Genomic DNA, 6000 nt, shown 5'->3' with positions numbered 1-6000 from the left:
AGCCAAACCTTGGAGGATGCAACAGCTACCAGGTCGGCAAGTATGGCCACTCGACCATCATCTTCAGTAGGGGTATCCTATGAAATAGTTGTGACATGTATCAAAAAGGGATTAAAGGCAGGGAAAAGGTAAAAGGGTAATTGGATAGAGTATGCATACTTCAAAACCAAAGTTCTTCAGAACAGCCTGGATTATACCCTCATCATCCGTAAATTTGTTAACCGTATAGACACGGTAATTGTTTTTCAGATTGTTATCAGAAACACGGATTTTGAAAGTACATCGCTTGTCAACAAACGCTTTGAATTCCTCCGGGTACAGTTCAAAATCATCAACCTATAGGAAGCGTTTTAAACATTCACGAGTAAGTATATTCTAATTTTAATCTTGGGATCGCCTGTTTCCAACATGTGGTACAGAACCGTAGACTCAGTGTGAAGTAAGTACCTTGCTTTTCTTCTTCAAAAGCATTGAAGCAGGCTTGTTGATGTAGGCAGTAACATCGCGTTCAAAGAGAACAAAAGAGGTTGATCCGGTGTCATCTTGAACCCTAATCTGGAGCTTGATTCTGTGTTTAATAATATAATTAATTAGGTGGACATCATATAGTGGAAAGCAGAAAAACTTTAATACAATACGATGAGTTTGGTACCTAGGGTACACATCAGTTATTTTGCCACACTCGCCGCAGTCAAAAGTAGCACTTGGAGCGACATCAGTGTCAATATCTTCAATTTCAGCCAGAGAACGTTCAACTTTTTTACTACATTTGGCACAGGCTAAATAATACGATCCATTCTCAGCTTGTATTTTGATTATGGTTGCAACAACAACACACGAGGCAGGCTACGTTTTAGACAACAATTTGTAGATGAATGTAAGGGAAAAAGGTGGCATATAAATAAAGTTGAAGTATATAGTAGAAAAGAAGTTGAAGAACACATACCACTGCTATATCCCCAATCTCATCAATTTTATTGAAATTGAATCTGGTCCAGTAATCAAGGGGATTAGTGATAACCGTGTTGCTTGAAAGGTGTCGATCAACAACTATAAGCTCGACGTTGTTATTCAATAGCCTATGTATAATAGGGGGATGACAAAAGAACATATATTATATTAAAGCAAATAATTTTTAAATATTGACAAACTGAAGCATATAACTGGTAATGTTCAAACCTGGCTTTGAAAGCAAGTTTTTCCGGAATTTAAACATTGAGCCATATTTTCGATCCAACCATAGAATTTGACACCTGTGGCTTGTCTACACAATGCAATCAGCAACATATGTTTTAAAAGCAAGACGTAAATTAGCATATGGAAAGAATAAAACATGTCATTATAAAATCTAAATTTCTAAACATACTCTCCCATTCCCCCAACTTAGCATTCTGGATTATCATGATAACTCTAGTGTCCTGGTTTGAAGGATCATTCAGGAAAGTTGTTAACTCATTAGCGTGGTCGTCTCATAGGCAACCGTTAATGGTCATTCCCCTGTTTGGTATTCAGATGAAAATATCAGAGTCATTATAATATATCATAGAGTCAAGATGAATTTAATATTGATATTAAACTGTAAATTAAACATACTCCGTATCTCGAAGTTTTTCGAATTCAAGACTTTAGCGTCCTCGCAGTAAATTAGCTCACCAATGACATCTACACGCATTATTAGAAAGCTATTATGTTTTTTTGAAGAATATACAGTAAAAGCTTTTCAACAATGAAAAGTGAAAAAAAATAATACCAAATGCATAAACAGGGTCCACATTCTTGGCAAGAATGTCATTGAAAGACATGAATGAGAAAACCTGGGCATCATTCACAAAATCGGTAGAGGCCTTGACTGAAGTATGCCGGTAGAAATTTATCTTACATGGATGACCAGTAAGAAGAAACCTGCCAGTGTTAGAGGCTCACCGAAGTTTGAGATGATCTTGACTGAGCCTTCTTCAAGTTGCATTTCAAAGGCACTTATCAGATTTCTCTTAATAGTAGCCTGAATCTTGTTAGACTGTGATCAATTGACAAAAAGGAAACATTAGTATCTGTCCGAATGACATAGTTCACGTAACAATAAAATATTTGTAATACGTATATAATAACTCATTCTAACCTGCTCGTCCATCAAAATCATTTCCAGGCTTGCCACCATTTGAGGGTTGTTTGAGTACGTCTGTGTCCACAGGCGTATGATTTTGACCTTAATTGTTGCAGCCTCGGTCATGGCATTGATTTGATCAATGAAAGAGACATTGTTGATGATAGCCATTGTATGATTGTGTTTCACAGACAATGTAGTATAAATGAGAGGATGTTGTGTAAAGTCTGTGAATAATATGTGCTATATATAGGGATGGTAGGACACAAATATTGTAAACGTAGCATTTAATATTTGAAAGTCAAAATATGATTTTGATATGGTGCAAATCATTTTTCTGCACACCTTCCACAATATATTGAATTGTTTCTAAAATATTTATAGAGTTTGAGATCATTTCCTGGAATTTGATGATTTATCCAAATCAGCTGTAAAAGAAAAATGCATATAATTATGGTAATGAAATATTTGGTAGACTATAATGTAAATCAATGTATAAATTCCAGTTAATTATCAAACATTGTGCAAAGTTCCTAAACGTGTGCAGAAACATTGGCATAGATAATAAAAGTGGATTGGGCCAACTTAAATCTGGAATTGGGCTGGGGAAATACTGGATCACCCTGGTTTGCAGAAAAACGTGTGCAGAAGTATTGCATCATCCTGGTGTGTACATCAACAGAGCTACCATTAAATTCAAAATTGAGTAAAACATCAAACACTCTACAACTAACATAATTATGGTGAAAACATAAAGTTGAATTATGGGTTCCCATATAATAAAAGATCAATGTTCAAACACTCTACAACTAACTTAGGTATGGTGAAAACATAAAATTGAATTATGGGTTCAGATATATAAAAAAAAAAATATCAAAACTTGAACATACTGAAGTAGTTATTGTTGATATTTACAATCAAATTTTTTAAAAAAACTTGAAGCATAAGGAAAAAAATATGTTTTGCCAATATACCAAATTTAGGTATCATATTTTCAGACCACAATTTACATACATGTTGCGTGCCATATTATCAGCCCTAAAATCCTATAAATGGGTTGGTAAACATATGGTGATTAAAAGAAACGAAAGCTAACCAGTGGCAAACGATGGTTGAACTGAAGTCAGATTCAATTATGTTATTGTTACTTCTATTGCCGTTTGTTGATCGAATCTTCAGATATAGGGCACGAAATTTTGATTTGTAATTCATATTAGTAGATGGAATTCATATTTAGGGTGCAAAACTTTGATTTGGAATTCATACTAGTAGATTGGCAGGGAGAAGATTGAAAAGAGGGTTTTTTTGTTTTGAAAATTTTTTGAACAGAGATTAGATCAAAAGAGGATTCTTGAAAAGATGAATATTGGAAAGAGGTTTTTTTTTTTTTTAAAAAAATTTTTGAACAGCATCCTGTAATATGGAAAGAAACGTCATTGCATCTAGAAACGTTTGTGAAGGGAAGGGGGGAGGTTGCCACGTTGGAATTTTTTAAAATTATCCTTCTAGAAGCAAGGCTTCTTTATAAATAAAGGAGATGTATTGATTTGTTATGTACTCAGTACTTATGTTAACATAAATGACGTTAAATTTTGTTTACACTTTTGATTATGACATAGGTAGCTTTTCTTTACTAAGTAAAAATTAAATAAGAAATAAACACCATCTAAATTTAATTAATGAAGGTATTTTAATGAGTTTTAGATTTCACATTTGTGTTTAATATTAGAATCGATGATTTAAGTGGTGAGACTTTCAACCAAGGGTGTAAACAAGCCAAACTCGATTTTAGTAGTGCTTGAGCTCGTTTAAATAGTCGCGGCTCAAGTTCGAGCTTGGTCGAACCTTAGTATTGAAGCTCAATCTTCATTTGTGATGTATTAAAGGAACTCGGGCTCGACTCAAGCTCGGTTTGTATATATCTATACTTCTATACTACTATATAAAAGTTATAACCTCATGTTGAAAGTTTAAAAAAAATGAGATATAAAAATTGACCAAACTACTCTTAATGAATTAAGTCACCACAATCTCTTAATACTAAACTACACTACTAGACTCTTATATTATAAAATATTTCTACTACCCCTTTCAAATCAAACACCTCTACATCAATTAACTACGCCACTTTGACGCTATCCTCACCATCTATAGTCGCGATCACACCACTTGACGCCTTTTTTCTTTGACACTATTACTCGACTCACAGGCTCATAGTAATAGGATCGAATTTGAACAAACGACAATCCCCTGAAACCTCACCGTTTTGATGGTGAGTATTCGAAAATAACCGGTTAAAACAAAAGTTGCAATTTAATTAAAAAGAAAAAAAGAATTTGAATGAAAATTAACCACCATCCAAGTTTAATCAAGAATTTGGTTCGTCACTAGGCCGTAAAAGTCTTTGATTATTTGATTAGGGGTTTTATCAAATGGAACCTGAAACGAAAAAGAGGAAATTTATCCGTCCACCTCCTCGCCGGTTTAGTAACATCCCTTCCCCAATATTTTTTTTATTTTTTATTTTAATAAAAATATAACTTATCTACTATGATAATAACAATACATGATATTGCAATTTTGTATATGTTTAGGACTGCCCCGTCACTACCCGAAAAGAGTGATCCTGCTGCGGTTTCATTTAAGCCAAATGTATGCATTTTCATTCTGTGCATCTGTTCTTTTATATTCTGACGCTATCGCAAAAAATGCTTAATAATTGAATTGACCATGCAGGTAAATATGGCTCAAAATGTAGTCATTGATCCAAGGATTCAACATGCTAAGAATCACGCAATTGCGCAGGCTCGAGAAGATGGCTCTAAAGCAAATTTCAGGGTATTTGATTCCCCATTTGGGAACTTTTTAGTCCCTGTTGTTCCAACTCGTGCGGAATTCGGTGGTTGATTGGTCAGGCATGTTGTTATTACTCATTCATACCTGCTAATTTTGTATTGAATTCGATACCACTAAGGCACTAATGCTTAAAACGACTCGTGAGGTTCATTAGGAATGTGATTACCGAGTCTTTATAAGTTCAGGTTTTTGGCTCATAAGATGTATATATGGTGGAATGTTGTTAAGTTGACACTTTTATCTATTAGTTGTATATGACTAGATGTGTTTTAGACGAATAAGATATGTTTTTCGTATCAAATGTGATGCATATATTGATGTGATAATGGTAATGGTGGCCTTTAAAGTATGAGTGAACTTTAAGTAGGCATTCGAATTGCAATAGGCCAAAAGGGTGTCATAGAAATTCGTAAGCTAGAAAATAGTGAATGACCATGAATTTCTGTTCATCGATTTTACTTTTCTCAAAATCACTAAAAGAAGGAGTTTTGTTTTAGAAAGTTAAGGTTTTGGATATCTAAGTAAATCTACCTACTTACTAAATTTAAAGGATAGTGTGTGATAACTGTTAAGTTGGACCTGGGAGTCATGGTTTGGTACTTTGGTTAACTATATTGGACATTCATGGTGCACCAGGATTGTTGTTTGTTTGGGACTTAATGTGTGCCCGATTATGGACGGCTAAGATTTTCGTTGTGTTTATTTAGGACTTATTTGCATATCCCATGACTTACTAATTAAGCCAAGAAACATGTGCCCTACTGAATCATAAATTTCATAGTTCCTCCATTGTTATCAATTTTCAGCCTTCACTGCTAGCAAATTGGTTCACGTATTCACATTTCCCAGGGAATTCCATTCTCTGATATTGTTAATTGATTTGTTTTGCTGAGGGTTTGTGTTCTTTGCCTCTTTAATGTACCACATTTATCTTACAGCGGCGTTATCTGTTAATATATTGGTAATACTTCGATTGCTCCTTAAAAGTTATTCCTTTTGTTTTTTTTCTTAATTTGTACATCTGTTCCCTACCCCTCATC

This window comes from Erigeron canadensis, chromosome 3 (genome assembly GCF_010389155.1).
Source record: "Erigeron canadensis isolate Cc75 chromosome 3, C_canadensis_v1, whole genome shotgun sequence".
NCBI classification, from domain to species: Eukaryota; Viridiplantae; Streptophyta; class Magnoliopsida; order Asterales; family Asteraceae; genus Erigeron; species Erigeron canadensis.
This window is presented reverse-complemented; position numbering follows the sequence as displayed.